We start from the raw sequence: 18,440 nt of genomic DNA, 5'->3' as shown, positions 1-18,440 counted from the left end.
AAGTTTCGTTTCATTTTCTTTTTACGTTAGTGTCCGTATAGATAAAAAGTAATATTTGGACATTTGTGGAGGATGGCATTAGTATTTCACCGAGGCATTCCCTTGTCCTGGCTATGCCTAAGAGACGCACGTAAAACATGATACGTTTTTCTATCATTTTATATGTTAAAAGAGTCAATAATTTCCCATTATATATTGCCTGGAAAACAATTTAAAGGGTTCTATGGCTAAAGTCGGTCTTTACATAATCAAGACTTTCAAATGCAGAATCAAATCATGGGGAAAGTCAAATTTAAGAGAACATACCATATCTGCTGAGCGTTCTTCCATGTTCTTGTACAATTTCATTTTTGGGTTTTTTATTTTTAGAGCCTTGCTTTTTAATCACCATATATTCACTATTGTCTGATGAGACGTTAACATACATACATACATACATACATACACACACACACACACATACACACACACACAGACACACACACACATACATACATGCATACATGCATACATACATACACACACACATACATACATACATACATGCATACATACACACACACATACATACATACACACACACACACATACATACATACATACATACATACATACATACATACATACATACATACATACATACATACATACATATTGTCCGCATTACTTTTAACTGACCATGCTTATGTATGGTAATGAATCGTGTTACACGTGATTATGCACTTAATTATTCTGTTCTAGATCAGGAAACAAAACAATTTAGTTTTAATTTGATTCTCTTATACAATTACTCATTCTGTCTAAACTGATAAGCAAATATACACTTTCTACCTGAGATGCTTGTTTAGTCATTACCTTACAAGCAATTGCATTATGCAACAAGAATTGCGATTGGCTTCTTTGTCTTTCATATTTACCATATTTCTTTGGCTTACGTCAGCCAAGAAAAACAACCGTAACATGCTATACAGCGAGTTCCTATTTCTTTGATTCACCAGTGTGAAAGTTCACTACCACATAATATGTTTGCAGTATGTCACATCAGAGGTGAAATAAACTGCCACAACACGTCGGTGTGATGACAAAACAACAAGCATTTCCAAATCTTGTTTCATTAGGGGTTCATCCCAGCTGCTAGTAGTTTGTTATGTGATTACCTAATCCAACAATGAGTAGCCTACGCCCGTGGATTAGTACGGATTTTTACCTATAGAAATCAGCCAACACTGAACTAGGGAATTGTATGGAGATAATCTGAGTGCCATACAAAATGTATCCAGAGAGACAATGTAAAGATTAAATACTTATCGCTGCATAAAATGTACGATTTGATTATATTTTCTAACATGACAATTTTATTACATTTTTTAATTGCCTGACTGGGATTTCAGATTGTTTGTTTTGTTGTTGTTGTTGTTGGGTTTAACGTCATTTTTCAGCACACGATAGTCAATGCTTGGCGGCCAGCATTAATGGTGGAGTGAAGAACCCGGGAAGACCCTGGAAAGAACCACCGACCCACGAGAAGCTACTGGCAAGCTTTCGCACATACCCACATTGGCTGAATCCGAGACTCGAACCCACACAGACAGAGGTGAGATGGCAGTGATCCGTAACGGACAGCGCTTAAGATTTCAGATTGGGAAAATGGTTGTCAGGTATTAATGTTTGGTCGAGGCAGGCTCCTGGGGAATTTATTTTCGTACCCATGTTAACATCACACCTATATTATTTATTTTAAATAGCGGTTGAACTTTTACTCTGCGTAACAAATTGAATTTAATAGCATGTATATTTTGGAAAAAGGGCATTAAGAAAGTTGTATAGATTTCAAGAATGCTGGTTATTACCATTTTGTCCATACTGTTAAAAGTGACAATAAAATTTTATAAAAACAGATAAGGAATACATTGCATCACTATTATAATTTAGGGCAGAAAATTTTGTGCTCGTAGAGGTAGGTAAATTAATAGTGGTTTTACTTTAGCAAAAATTGAATATTGCTGCCGGCGCGTCAAATACAATGCTGTGATTTTTTAATAGGGAGAAACATTGTCTAAAGCTTACGACACTGTCTGGATGACAGTCATTACGACATATATATATATATATATATATATATATATATATATATATATATATATATATATATATATATATATATATATCAAAATATATCAAATGCTGACATTGAACATTTACAAACTGACAAGCTTTGTGATCACATATTTGACCAAGATGTGTTACTGCAGAGAGAATCCACAGCTGCTGCAACATGCAAACACTACTAGATCCTGTCCTTTATTTCCTGTTTATTTACCAATAAGACATACTTTTCAAAACAATACGTGGATCGTACACAAGCCATTTAAGTGGCGAATTATGTAATTTGTCTAAAATAATTCAGGAAAAGGGAGAGTACATTTATGAGGGCAATTTTTTTTTTTAGGTGTATGCACGGTGTACACTCTTTTTGAAACTTTTTCCTTTAAAACCACCCGAACCTTCTATACTCGCACATGCAGAAAATAAATTGGCTCAATCCCAAAGATAACATAAAGTTACAGAAGCACTGCCGGGGGTGGGGGGGGGTGATGTTGTAATACATGGATTTTTGTGCAATCGGGAGGGATTGTTGTTGGAAGGGAGAAGAATCTGCTTTATGATGCAAACGTTGTTTTGAAAATTGAAATTTGGTCATAATGGGAGGGATTGGTGGCTGAGTAGGCCCTTCTTTATGTGTATAAAATATGACAAAGGAGGCAGTTTATGAGAGCACTGTTCCACAGTCCAACAGTGTACGAGTCCGCACCAACCATAAAAGATACGTCACGCGTGACGAACATAGTCAGAAAAAGACAAGACAATACACCGTGTTTCCCTTTACCCTCATCTGCGCTTCAGAGCGACCAATTGTGTTTTAATTTGACCCCCAGTGTTGATACCAAAGTTTGTTTTAACTCAGTCGGACCCCCAGCTTTTACACCAAGGTTGTTTGTTTTTACTCCCAGTCATGCACTCCTACTGGAAACACTGATAATACAAAAAAAGAAAAAAAAGAAAAGAATTTATTACGCTCAGGTTGTAAAGTTTACAACTTAACGAGGTCGCCTAATGTTCCAGCAGGTCAGAGTCTGCGTTCTTTGTTCTACTAACTGCCAATAACAAACTACATACTACCAAGATCTGCCAGTGCATAATGCTACAACAGATCTGGGTCTATGCAGTTCTATCAGACGTATAGGAGAGTAAAGACGGTACACAATTTACCTTGTCTTATATATGATAATGCTGCAGAAATCGTACATATTATCATTTAACATAGCTGCACCTTCGACAAGAAAATGTTAAAAAAAATGTAAATTCCCATTTCTTGTATTTATTATGAAACGCATGTTGAGTTTTCAATGTATACAGGGAAACAGTTGCAAAGTAGTGCAGGTTACTGAAGGAAACAGATATTATCTATTAATTCATAATGTATGGTGTTAAAGTTTCACAATGTAGGTTTATTCCAATTGAACACCTGTTTTTGACATTGGCCACGCGTGCCAGACTATCTGCAGCATAAGATAACAATCTGTACGATGATGTATCACAAGAAACGTGAAGATCATAGGTGTGTGTGATTTAGATTTTTAACGTAGCTTTAACAATTGTTCAGTCATATCGCTACGATGTCTGCAGTGTGACAGTTTATAGTGATATCTAGCACTGGGGCATCATGCCGCAGACACGTAGCATGATTTCCCACCAAGTCACATTATCCTGACACAAGGCCAAACGGTCCTAACACTAACCTCTTAATGCTGAGCACCAAGCGAGGCAGATATTAGTATCATTTTTGTAAGTCTTTGGTATGACTCGGCCAGGGATCGAACCCGCGACCTCCCGCATCCGACGATCATAGGTTATACGTTTATTAAAAACTAGTTCAAACCTAATGGGACACTTTCATGAATAATTGCAATATTTAGGTCTGAAAGCAACGTTACACTTGCAAACGAAACTTCCAGTACTTTAGCCATTATAAATGAAGAAATTTCTTCCCAGCTTCGGAATTACAACCTGACGGGTTTCCAGTGTCGGAATTAAACCAACTGAGCAATGTTGGTCCAACTTAAACTTTTCTAACGTTGGCAATAATTGAATTATTCAATACTGGTTTAACGTCATATACCCAACGTAGATCATGCTCTTTTCTGCCAACGTTGGCCCAACGTAGATATTCTATCTAATATGTTAGTCTATGCAGAAATGACTGAAGTTGCCATCGCTTCTCCTAGGTATCAACGATTATTTTTAATTTTTATGTTTTGTTATTATATGTCAGTATTATACTCCGCATCTGGAATTATTCATCGGTTTTCATCACTTCCGAAATCTCGTTGTTAAATGCCTTCTTTTGATCTTAGTGAGTGCTGATGAAACATCATAAGTTCCAGTGTTTTTCAAAACCGATCACTTACATTATATCAATATGGGATTGCGATCACATTAATGGTTTATCTACAATCAGCTTGAAAAGTTTATAATGTTATTCGGAACATCATGGTCTCTTTAAACTGCCAGCCGAATAATTTAATCTTTCATAAGGAGGTTGGGAAGTCAGCGTAATATTTAGCAAACATACGGCCACAAGCAGATCCTTATCAGGAAATACCGACGTTGAATAATTTCTTGCGATGGGCCTTCGTGATGAAATGTTGTGACGTCAGTACGACCATAAGCCTAATGACTATTCAAAATTGCTATTATTTACATCTGATATATCTTATTCTAGCATGCGATATATAGAAAAGGCAGAGTTTTCCGAATGTGACCACGTGCAAAAATTATTTACCTTAAGAAACTGAAGATCTGATAACGGATGTGTTCCTTGTTAGCATTGACAATTTTACGTTTTGCAAAACTACAAGTTAACTCCCTTTTTAAAATAAAAAAATTTAATTAGCTAAATTACAATAAAAAGGTTCGGTCTAACTAAACACAGGCGTAGAATCTACAATTTCAACGTCATGTTAGATTTTATTGGTTCGTGTTAGAACATCTGGAAACAAGTGTTGATATTCCTTTAATCCATTCTTTTCTTGTGTCAGCAGATGCTAAAGTTTCTAGTCTGGATTGTCCAATATTTCTGAATTGTGGAGATTATTCACATTGAATTAAATACAGTCCGATTTTGCTTTCTGGTTGAAATAATCAGTCAGGAACAGGTACAACTAAATTGATTGAGTAATTTACAGGGCTATCTCTGTCAACACGCTCCTTTAACATATTAATATGAAGAAACAAATTCCATGTTCCCCCCCCCCCCGTATCAAAACCAAAATAAATGAACGCTCTTGTCATAATATTTTCCTGTATATCATTGAAGGCCAAAATGTGCAGAGAAAAAACGTTGCTAAAGCTTTCACTATGGTCTTAGCTTTTATATTCTGCAAACCAATAGCCTCTGGAGATCTACTGGATTCGCTCATTAACTTTTAATGATTGCCTAACTTGGTCTTATGTAATGGGCTGACAAAATCTATCTTTGTTCTACTTATTGTTCTACTTAATGGTTCGTCGAATGCAGGAATTGGTTGAAGATAGGACATAAGTGTCTTCTGACTGGGTTTTCCTTGCATTTGACAAGTGCGAAAATATCTACAGTGTTTACTAATATGACTTTTAATTTATTTCAATGCGAATGCTTTACGATCTTGTGCGTCTTACTGACTCTTAAATGACCATTCAAAGGAGTTTCATGGGATAGACTAGGAAGTTCCTATCGATATGATTTTGGAGCAACATTTTGATAGATCACTGACCACTCGTCACCAGTGGGTACCTCAGATGGACACCTTGTTTTCATAAATACCCCATTTTTCACAAACTAACAAGTTGGTACTTGTGTGGCTTCAGTTTCTCTAATATCTATCGAACACAAACGTGAGATTTCAGGATATTGTTCATGTGAGACAATTAGGGATTATCTTTGTATCACATCGCCTTGATTATAATGAGGAGAATGGGCAGTGAAAAGACAATTGCTCTGATCAATACCTCTTCACTTATCCATACTAGGAGTAAAGGTGACATCATTAATAGAATGATCAATATATGTGTCAGCTAAACGAGTAACATCCTCACAAAAAATCATTCTCAACAGCATTCTTGTCCATAATTCTAGTAACTGCACCGACTGGATATAAGCAAGGGATTTCAATTTAAATGGGATCAACTCTTTGGTCATACAAGCCTTGTCAGTTACAAGTGCATTAAACACAAAGTAATCTCTGGCTAGGAAATTCTTTTGTATTAAATGAGTTCCTTGAATTGACAAAGAGGTAACCGCTCCTACAGTCACTGGTCGTGAGGATAAGCATGCTGGCCAATTACCACAATGGAGAGAAACATTAATAAATCTACACACTACAATCTGAATAAGAACACTTTAATTAGAGCACAACTTCTCAGAAAAAGGCAACGTAGTTGACAATAAAAGATTCTGATGATTCCGTGTGCCTCATAAATCGTAACATGAGTAGGCTAGGCATAATCACTAACAAGTGTGTTACATATATCTGATTTAATTCATATTTATTTTAATTTAATTGTTTGTCTGTTTTAAAAAAATTTCTTCTTTTATATGCTATTATAATGTAAATATATTTACTGGAGATGATATTTTTCCAGAAAATCAGTTGACCTGAATCATTATTTCGTAAACACCAGATATTGATCTAAATCCAGACCTTGTTTCAGAATTTGTAGCAACCTTCGTAAACAAGTTCTTTTTTATTTTAAAATGATTGGTTTTCGTCAGGGTAATTTTTGGTGTACGTGACACATAAACATGATCACATGATCCCCCTTTTCGATTCCGCAGTTCCGGTTTTTCCATTACTGCGCATTTGTTGGTTTTAATGGAGATGCGTAGAGAGAGATTTATCAGTTTTTGGCTTTTTACACTGATGTCAAGTTATTTTGTTGTAGCTAGATTTTTATTTATAATTTTCTTCAGATCAGCTGCATTTCAAAAGGATATGTTTTTTCAGGAAATATTTTGAGGAGTGCTTACACAGAAAGTTTGGAAAGACATTGCTTACAAATTTAATTTGGATCTCCAACACCGGAATGCCATTATTTGTATATATACCAGCAAAAGAAAACCTGTAAATAAGCACAGTACAGTACTGACTACAGCATGGATTTTCCATCAGGATTCGAACTTTAAATTATTAGAACTTTTTTTGCTAGGACTTTTGCAATTTAATTCGTGGATTATTTTTGGATTTGATTCTTGAAGCCATAATTCTTCTCCTTTTATAATTTTACAGACTTTTCCAGGGAAATAAATGATTTGTTAAATTTTAAAAAGCGTGTTGTTTTCACTCTTTCAGTGTTACTGTTTATTCGAGCCAAAACACGTAACAAGTGATACAGAAACCTTGGACGTGAATTATCCTCCGTAATAAAATCAGATTGGCGTTTGCTAGACACAACAAACGTATTTTATTTTATAATGACCACGACCTTGACATCCTAGAAAAGGAGCATTTGGAACAGCTCTGGTTTTATTCTGTTGCCGACAATTCAACCTAAAAATGGCGTTCTATAGTTTCGAATTTTGCATAGCGCTATTGTTTTAAAGAAAACAGAATTTGTCCAGTTTTTCTCACTGGTTTTACCGGTGTAGCAGGACAAATTAACCCCTGCCCATATTAAACCCGGTTATAATTTGGCCCAGGCCAGAGTATAATACGGGGGATAAAGTGTCCTAGGCTAAACTATGCCCGGGGTGTAAAATAGCCTGGGCCAGACCATACCCCTTCAGGCCAGAATATGCCCCACTTGTATATTAAATTAATATTTACTTATCGTTCTGGTCTTTACTTGTAGCAGGAAAACATGAACAACAATCATCACCGCCTTTTCTGAGTTTATTGAGGTATGTTTTAGCTTCAGCTTAAAGAAATAAGAATACCATTGTGATTTAAAAACTAGAACATATTGATGGGAGTGTTGGAAACATAATAGTCAATCAATACAATTGTACTGGAAGAATGTGATGTATATATTGTATCATGATTCTTGATTCCTTCTACAAGTTTTCCACAAAAAGCTCAAATTATTGTGCATTGACACTACCACGATAGTGTACCACATGATTAACGCTGTCTTTGGACATGAAGAGTATATATATATATATATATATATATATATATATATATATATATATATATATATATATATATATATATATATATATATATATATAATCTTGTATGTATATACCTTGACAGACTACGAGTACCACTGAAACATGTCACTTAACTTACCTGACAAAACTGAATCCTAAACAAACTGTTGAAAAATTAAGTAATTCTTGTGTATATCGCTCAACACTATTGATATCATGGGGGTATAATTTGACCTGAGGGGTATGAATTGGCCTAGGCCATAATATACCCCAGGGGTATAAATTGGCCCAGGCCATAATATATCCGGGTATAATCTAGCCTAGGCAGCTTTAACCCCAGGTATACTCCGGACTGGGGGTATACTATTGCCTGTTACACCGGCTATTTAAAAATGACCATGTATATCTTAATGTCCTTAATTTTTGCAATATGATTGATGGGTATAACATGGGATATACAGTATAAAGCTTGGTCTTACTTCAGATATGCACCTGTCAAAAGCTGCTAGCACCGCTTGGTCATTTTCAATTCCTGAACTTAAAAGGTGCATTGAAAAAAAGAGTCGTTTTTTGTATTTATATTTTTTGCATTATATATATCTTCGGTAATTTCTTCATTGCACATTCAGAAACCGGTATTTCTGGTCAGTACCTTAGACATAATTCAGCCTGAATTTTTAGCACATCGGAGCAGTTATTTTGGTTAGCTATGCGTTTAAATCTTACACAGTTTCCATAAGAACAATATCAAAAGAAATTTCAGCCAGAGTACATTAAAGAAACATAGGGGTTTGCCAACATTCTATCCATTCTGCATGCTGTAAATATAAGCAACTTTAATTTACAACCATCACTCTCTCCGAAATTCACAATATATTTCGAGCGACCCCATTATTGTTGTATGATTTAATTTTGGTTGTACATCTGAAACATTTAAGTCGCAAGCATCGAAACAATACTTTTGAATAAAAATCATGTTTCTCCACACAGAACATAATTTTGTTAGCAGAAAAACAACACAAGTCTTGTGATGAAAGTGAGCTGTTTTGAAAATGCACATTGCAGTTCTTCAACATAGCAACCAATGTCATGCTGAATGAAATGAGCATGAACTTGTCACAATTATTCCTGAGTTCTTCTCACTTGTTATACCGGCTATTTAAAAAATACCCTGAACACTTTAGTACTGTTCAAAAGAACTTTTAATTCCCTTTAGTCTCGTTGTGATGGATGGGGTTTGGTGACAATACAGCTTGGTCTTCCTTCAGATATATAGCTCCCACAAAGCTGCTAGTGCCAGTTGGTCATTTTCACGTTCTGGACTTCAGAGGTATGCCAACATTCTACCTATTATGCATGCTGCAAATGTAAACAACTTCACCTTACACCTGTCACTCTCTCAGAAGTCCATGATATCTGTATAGAGCCCCCATTACAATAAGCAATAACGTTCCCTTTCTTCTTACAACAAGTTTACGCGGGAAGAAATAAGGATTTCTTATCCGTGTTATTTAAAGTTTGATTCATAATAGATGTAACGGTTTGAGATTTTTACGTACTCAAGTGAGACTAAAATTTTGTATAGCAAAAACTGCTGAGAGAAAGATTGGTTGACAAATGAAAGCTTATGAATCAAAGAATAATCAGTTTCCTGGTGGAGGAAGAACCCTGGAAAACCGAGGGAAGAACCACCGACCCACGAGAAGCTACTGGCAGGCTTTCCCACGTACCCACACTAGCGAAGCTTTGGACTCGAACCCACGCAGACAGAGGTGTGATGGCAGTGATCAGTAACGGTGAGCGCTTTAGACCACTCGGCCACTCGGGGCACCCATATAATAACGGCATAGTTAAACTCTGACCTTAACTACAAGAGGTTTCTGTGATTCTCCGATGAAATTTGGAATCCTTATAATAAGAATGGGACTAGTGATAAAACGCAGACTCAAATTAAAGTTTCATCACAAACTTGTATGCATTAAAATTGCAAGACTCAAATATCAGGTGCATCACTTTCAACTAATAACTCATTGATTTAATATTACAGTGTTAATATGCAGTTGAAGAAACATAATTAATTTAATCAACAATTTTCATGATAGAAGCTGATATTAACCTTATAAATGTCAAAGTTTAATGTCCAGATGTTATGTTAGAATTCTTGTTTAGGGATAGACTTATAAACATTGGCTAACTTTTCATTAAATTCATATAGGTTGATTTCAAACAGAGCCTAGAAACACTCATTGGATGCAACAATAATAATTAACAACATATTTACAAAGCCTCGAGAAACACTCAACACCTTGACAATATAACAAACAACTATTGTAATAGAGCCTTGAGAAATACTAACTGACTCTATATTCAAACCTGGACAATTTATTATTATTATTATTATTATTATTATTATAGTGTGTTTACATCCGTTAGTCTCGAGAGACGATGGAAGTGCGCCCATGAGACATGTCCCGGTTGGTGGTTGTGCAGCGTCTGCTGTGGCTATGTAGCCCAACACGGAAGTGGCAGTTCTTGCTGCACTTGCCTCACTTGAAGGTTGCGTCTGGTGTGGGTTGGAGCTGCTTCTTCTTCCTCTGCGATCGCTTTTCATCAGCTAGCAAGCGTAGCTTGTCCTCGCCGGCTTTCAGACCAGTGATCTGTGCATATCGCCAGCTGGACATGTCTAGAGCGAGCTCTTCCCAGGTGTTCAAATCGATTTTAGGGGCTTTTATGTCACGCTTGCAGACATCCTTGAAGCGGAGATGTGGCAGTACGATCGACCTTTTCCCAGAGGCAAGTTTCGAATAACGAATATCTTTGGGGATCTTTCCGTCACTCATCCGACGTACATGGCCCAGCCATCTGATGCGACGTTGATGGAGGAGTGTGACCATGCTGGGAATCTTGGCACGTTCAAGCACCTCGTTGTTTGTTGCTCGATCGTTCCAGGTGATCCCGAGTATTGGTTGGAGGCATCGCGTGTGAAAGGCATGTACGATGGCATAAAAAAAGCAATAGGTCCCACGAAGAAAGTGACAGCACCACTGAAGTCAGCCGCAGGCGATACCATCCACAACAAGGGCAAGCAGATGGAGCGTTGGGTGAAATACTACTCTGCACTGTACTCCAGAGAGAACCACGTGACCAACGATGCCCTCAGCGCCATTGAATACATCCCTCTCAAGGTCGAACTGGACGAGAAACATACTGTAGCCAAACTAAAGAAGGCCTTAGAGAAACTGACCTTAGGTAAAGCCTCAGGGAAGGATGGCATCCCAGCAGAAGTCATCAAGTGCGGCTGTAGCGTGCTGTTCACATACCTGCACGACCTCCTCTGCCGGTGCTGGGATGAGGGTGCAGTGCCTCAGGAAATGAGAGACGCCAACATCGTAATGTAACGCCGTTTCCAGCTACAATATTTTTGGGTTCTCCTGTCTAGCTTTTGATTAGAAAGAATAATACAAGACCGTATAGAATCAACATCGAAAGTATTTATTTGTAAATTACCTTAAGTACAAGAGCAGGTGAACATGCAATTACTGAATGTTAATACAGTTACATATACATAAACATTTAAGATTTAATACCAGACTTATGTAAACCAGAGAATCACGGGAGACAAATGTGATCGACTCCCGTGGGGGAAGGTGCAATGGAGCTTCAAAATATAATTGCACCTTCTCCACCTCTTTAAGAATATATTTGTAACGATTTATATCACATATAATTCTCGTTATGGACGTACAAGAAAGAGTTGCTTAAGTCGGGGCGGTGAATAAGGCGAAGTATTAACCTTCAGTGTTGAAGGTTGTTGTTGTTGTTGTAGGGTTTAACGCCATTTTTCAGCACACGATAGGCTATATATGGCGGCCAGTATTAATGGTGGAGGAAGAACCCGAGAAAACCCCGGAAAGTACCACCGACCCACAAGAAGCTACTGGCAAGCTTTCTCACATACCCACATTGGCTGAATCTGAGACTCGAACCGGTGCAGACAGAGGTGAGATGGCAGTGATCCGTAACGGAGAGCGCGTTAGACCACTCGGCCACTCGGGGCCCCCAGTGTTGAAGGTGATGAGTACTGTAAGGTGAAGGTGCAACGTGAGTTCGCCTTTAAACGAAGGTGAAGAGTGACGGTTTAGTAGCGTTAATATACTTATATATCAGTTTCTGAGCGAACAATTTGTATGTTTCCCAGGATTATATATATCGTATTGATCTCTCGCCTTCACTTACATAGGTTAATCGCGGTGATAATTCACCGAAGGTGAAATCATATCAACCAATACGGTAGCAGACGTCACCTCATGAATAATAATTAACTTATGGAATTCCCCGTAATGTCAAGCAAGCATATCAAATTTCATTAGAACTAACCATTGCAACCTGACTATGTTTATCCAACATAGCTTGAGACATTATTGAAAAATAGTTGAAATGGGTACAACGTCACCCGATGCTTTGCTTCCGTCTGCTCGGAACGCTGGACAAGATAACAGTGAAGGCGTACATTACATGTACGTGGTGCTATTTATAGGAAAAGGTCATGTGAACAATAACCAATCAGATTCCATAGCGCTCACTGACCAAAAGAGTGCAAATGGCGCATTAGTACGTATTTCGACAGTGAGAGCACAGCCAAACATTGGAATTATGGAATAATTTGACCATGTCCTGGTGGAATTATACATGATACAAGGTAATTTCCTTATACTGCTATGACTAACATGTAAAATATGCACAAAATATTCATAGAAGGTTACAATACATACCGAATCTCTCTATCACATCGTGTCAAAACATTCTGAATCAGCGTGTTCCAATACACGGTAACAAAATTCACTTGCTAAACGCTGAAAGACGTGTCCTAGATAAGTCGGTTATACATATTACCATACGTAAAGCGTATATCTCATCTAGGAAATGATGCATAGTAATTACATTGTAAATTCGTAATGAAGGTAATGTTCATTATAGTAACCCTGTACAAGAAAGAACAAAGGCGACAGAAGCGACTGAGACAACTACAGGGGCATATCCATTCTCAGCATCGTGGGTAAAATTTTCGCACGCGTCATCCTGAACAGGCTGCAGACGCTTGCTGACAGAGTTTACCCAGAGTCGCAGTGCTGGTCCCGCGCAGAGAAGTCCACAATCGACATGATCTTCTCCGTCAGGCAACTGCAGGAGAAATGCAGAGAACACCACAGACCCGTCTTCCTGGCCTTTATAGACCTCACTAAGGCGTTCGATCTGGTCAGCAGAGACGGACTCTTCACAATCCTGGCGAGAATTGGATGCCCTCCAAAACTGCTAAGCATGATCCAGTCTTTCCACGATCACATGAAAGGCACAGCGCAGTACGATGGCTCAACATTCGACCCCTTTGACATCCGCAGTGGAGTGAAACAGGGCTGCGTCCTTTCCTCCCACGCTCTTCGGCATCTTCTTCGCAGTTCTGCTAAAGCACGCCCTTGGGACGTCCACAGAAGAGATCTGCCTGCACAAGCAATCAGACGGCAGACTGTTCAACCTGGCACGACTGAAGTCAAAGAGCAAAGTGCGTGAAGCAACCATCATGGACATGCTCTTCGCAGACGATGCTGCTCTAGGCACTCACACAGAAGCTGAGCTACATCGCATGATTTACTGCTTTGCTAAAGCATGCGATGACTTTGGGTTGACCATCAGCCTATAGAAAACAAACGTGATGGTTAAGGACGCGGCGCCCCAAGCATTATCATCAACAACTCCGAACTTGAGGTGGTCAGTCAGTTCACGTACCTCGGCTCTACCATCACCAGCAACCCCTCGCTCGATGCTGAGCTCAACAAGTGGATCGGAAAGGCATCAACAGCTCTCTCCAGGTTGTGGCAGAGAGTGTGAAACAACAGAATGCTAACCCTGAACACTACGATCTCCGTGTACCGTGCCTGCGTGCTGAGCACTCTCATGTACGCCAGTGAAACCTGGTTACGCCTCACAAGAGAAAAGACTGAGTGCTTTTCACATGCGATGCCTATTATTGTCATTATTATTATTATTATTATTATTATTATTATTATTGTAATAAACATTATTATTTGAATACGTTCTACAAGAAACACTTGACTTGACCTCAGAGGATCATAAAAATACTGCCTGAATAATATTTAACTGGCCAAGCTAAAGTTGCTGATTTAAAACATAAAAATGAATGAACTTATATTTCCAGAAATGTTTTAGTATGCAGATGTAGTATTTCACAACTTTGTCGGGGACCTGTCCAAAATGTGCTTTTAAAAATCGTTATTTTCCTTGCATATATTTATGTAAATATCGTGAAATAACTATGAATTCTGATTAGCAGAAAATAAAAAAGAAAAGAGTTGCCTTTTCGATGCACACCACTTCCTTATATGGCATTCGAAAAAATAGTAAAGGATTTTCCATGCACTTTCTAAACGTACGGAGCTCTAAACACGACCTCGTAAACCCGAACAGTTCCTTGTAGAGATGCTAACAAGCATTCCATACTTCCTGCGGAATTCTGCAGAGTTCTGCGCTTGGTATGGAAAATTCTGTCGTTTCCGCAGGGAAACATTATGCCTGCACGCATTAGCGGGGGCAACTGTACTTTGCTACCGATATCAACAAAACTACACTTTAATTAATAATCGTAATTAAAAGATTCTATAACACAGAATATTAGCTAAGTGTGCATATAACGAATTATTTCTGAATGGTCAAAATTTGCAATACAAAGAAATGCTTAGCTTTAAATGAGTGATACCGTACGCGACCCAGAACTATTAAGCGAAATAACGATGGGAGTATTCCCAATTTGTCACATCTGGAAACGAGGCTAGTACCTAGTCAAGGTGCACGTGCATTCCCAGCATAATAACATCATGAAATTAAAGGGTTTAAAGGATGATTTATGATCAGTTAATATGCAGATATGAAATATACCTGGGAATCATACAAATCATCGTTTAATACCGGATAAATGTAATGAAGAAATTAATATTGTCCGCTAATGTTGACAACACCCACATACCTAGCTACGATCTTGTAATGTCAAATACGAAGTAGAGACACTAGGAATCGGGTCACAATTAATACTTCCAGTTCAGTACCCACGAATGTAGTTCTAGTCTATTTTTAGAACATTTTTCCCTCTCTCATTTTGTTGGTGATAGAAGAGTTTTATTTATGCTTTTTTGGCAGGGATTTAGAGGTAATTGTTTATTCTTAAGAATATGAGTTCAGGGTGTTGTTTTTCTGTGTGTATTTCGGCGACAGTGCACAGTGAGTAATAAGGCCTTGCTGATGATCCGGAAGTGAAATCTGTGTTCTGTTTACATGCTGCTATGTTGACAGTCCCACCGTGAAGTCATCTTTGAAGGTATTTTAGATTAACATATGATTTGTATTGATTGTCACACAGTGGAAAGGTCAGTACTGAGAAACAAATGTAGAGAACATATAGTAAAATTGATTGTGTTCTATGTCCACTAGTATCAGTACTACCATTCACGTTGCTTTAACACAAAAGTTAATTTTAAACTATTGTTTTATACAGAGGCTACATTGCCTGTCTTCTGTAATGCATTATACATAATATAGATATACATAAGATACATCATACGATATAAGCTGTCAAAGTGATATTGTCCGTCATAGTATTCATGCTTGTGTTATTAACAATATCTGGGCTATATATTTATATTTATGATTTTTACTTTTATTGTAAGGGTTGAAAAAGAGACGTACAAAGCAGGGTCCACATCCAAAATGCTTTAACACGTCTATGCAGCATAGAGCTGGATATCACAAATAATTTTGTACCACGGTATACCATGGTCTTTCTGAACGTACCTGGTTACGCACCACAATAGAACACCCCACCCACCAAAATGTGTTAGGTCAATGCCTTATAGCGCTTGCTAAGTGTATTTAATTGTTGTTTAAGCTGTTATCTAATACGAAGATGTAGGTAAAGTGGGATAATTGACCTTGATAACTGACACCCTGCGAAAGATACTGTGCTGACATTAGAGAGCTTGTTGATAAAACAATTTAGAAGTATTCACTGAAGGCTACAATTTACTAGCTAACCTAGGAACTTAATAATCAGGGAAACTTTGTTGGGATGTCAACACCTGGAGAAAACAGTTATCAGGGTGGGTCGGTAAACATAAAGCACACTCGACAAATGAGAAAATATTAGGAGACTTAAGAAATTATTTAAATTTCAAGCAGAAAACAACTTTGCTTTCGAAAATCGTCGGATGATTCAAAGGATTACAAGGAACACAGTAATGTACGCTAGAAAATAACTTTTAAAAAAGTTTTGGATTTGACCGAAAGTATTTTACAATATTCCATTTGTCCATTTCTCTTACCACCTTTCAAGCAAGTGATTTTTAATATTCTAATGATAATTTATGATCTTAAATAGAACATTGGAATATTCAAAATGAATGTATGACTAATACAATTGTTATTTATTTTATACTACTACTACTACTACTACTACTGCTACTACTACTACTACTAATAATAATAATAATAATAATAATAATAATAACAATAATAATTTGAATGTTTAGGAATATTACTTTGGAATTTTCGTGCATTCCTATTTTTTGGAAGCTACCAAAGTACCGTTACGATAAAAATGTACTGTAGTGTGTACCACTGGAAAAAACATAATTATAAAACTTCTTAAAACTCTTTGTCTCTTTGTAAGATTTTAGAATAGCGTGGAATCTCATGAGTGTGTTCACTGACGGCTGCATTCCACATGCATCCATTTTAGATAACATGAACTGTCCAATATGAGGCAGCTGCATCATCTCAGAGAACAAAAATTAGGTTAACACTAACTTATTTGGGATAATGAATATGCATGCTAACGTATGTTTGCATGAACTAATAATTGATATTAAATAGATAATATGGTAAAGGAAATAAAACTTTATTATAATTCATTCAGTTTAAGGTTTCAGACAGTAATTATTATAAAGCCAGAGAACAGACTACTGGTGGTGAATAAAAAGTAAGAGTACTTAATAGTTTGAGATGCATCCATTGGCTTGTAAATGGATTTCATTTTCTAAATTATCCAATTTATAAACTTAAATCATCGTATATTTGACAATACAATATTTACGGTAATCTTGCTTAGCAATCCTGTATTTAATTTCCTACTGACAAAATAGCACATGGACTCTTGGTTCAAGGCAGTGTTATTAGGTGCAGACAAGGAATCCCTCTAATTTTTTAAAAGTTGAACTAAAATTCTCAAACTCGAATGAATGGAAGTAGGTGTTGTTTGTATGCCAGTGTAACGAAGGGATTAATTTTTTTATCGATTAACATTAAATGAAATAAATTAGTGGTCCAGTCCCTGTAGAGGTTTGGGTAATGTGTGTATCCATGGCAACTCTGTGCAGTTTTGCATTTCTTCCAACGTCAGTAGTTGATATATGAAAAATTACAATACCGTGAATAATTTCAGGAGTAAGTTAATAGCAGGCACGATTAAAGCTAGATATGCATTTGTAATTATGGAAGAGAAGCCTCACAAAGTTCTAAATCAGCCTACTTGTGAGACTGCTACCAGGATCAGTTGTCACACGTTTTATATGCATGTGAGATTGAAGTTAAATTCCACTGGACCATGATTTTTAAGAGGTTCGATTACACTGGTATATGCCCGTCTTTACCAATAAGATTTGACCCTCTACCGGTAAAAGATGATGGTGTCAGCATGCATGTATCGACCAACTATTTAAATGTGTTTTTAGTCTTGAAAATTAACTGCCTCAACGTCAATGTCCGTAAAAGGCAGACTTATTCTTTTCATACAGTTTTAACCCTGCCGACCTTAGGCAGTGATTGTCGGCATCAACATAACATCAGAAGGAGAGTCAGCTTGTCTCTTTGAAGAATGACATGAGTTTGATATTTGATTCAAGATGACAATGTACAAATTAAAGCACTCCTTAGTTTTATTGACGTTAATCCAAGAGGTCACTTTCTGCTTCATTCAATTTGCATTGAAGAATCTGTAATCATGGCACAGTAATTGATAAGTTCATTTTTTTTAAATAAAAAATGCTAATGATGCATTACCTCAGTTCCGAGTACAAGTGCTGCAGATGAAGACAAACATGTTCCTAGTACAAGTGCTGCAGATGAAGACAAACATGTTCCTAGTACAAGTGTTGCAGATGAAGACAAACATGTTCCGAGTACAAGTGCT

Source organism: Sinohyriopsis cumingii, unplaced genomic scaffold (assembly GCF_028554795.1).
Source record: "Sinohyriopsis cumingii isolate HCF-2022 unplaced genomic scaffold, ASM2855479v2 utg001938l, whole genome shotgun sequence".
Lineage (NCBI taxonomy): Eukaryota > Metazoa > Mollusca > Bivalvia > Unionida > Unionidae > Sinohyriopsis > Sinohyriopsis cumingii.
Note: the sequence above shows the minus strand (reverse complement) of the source record.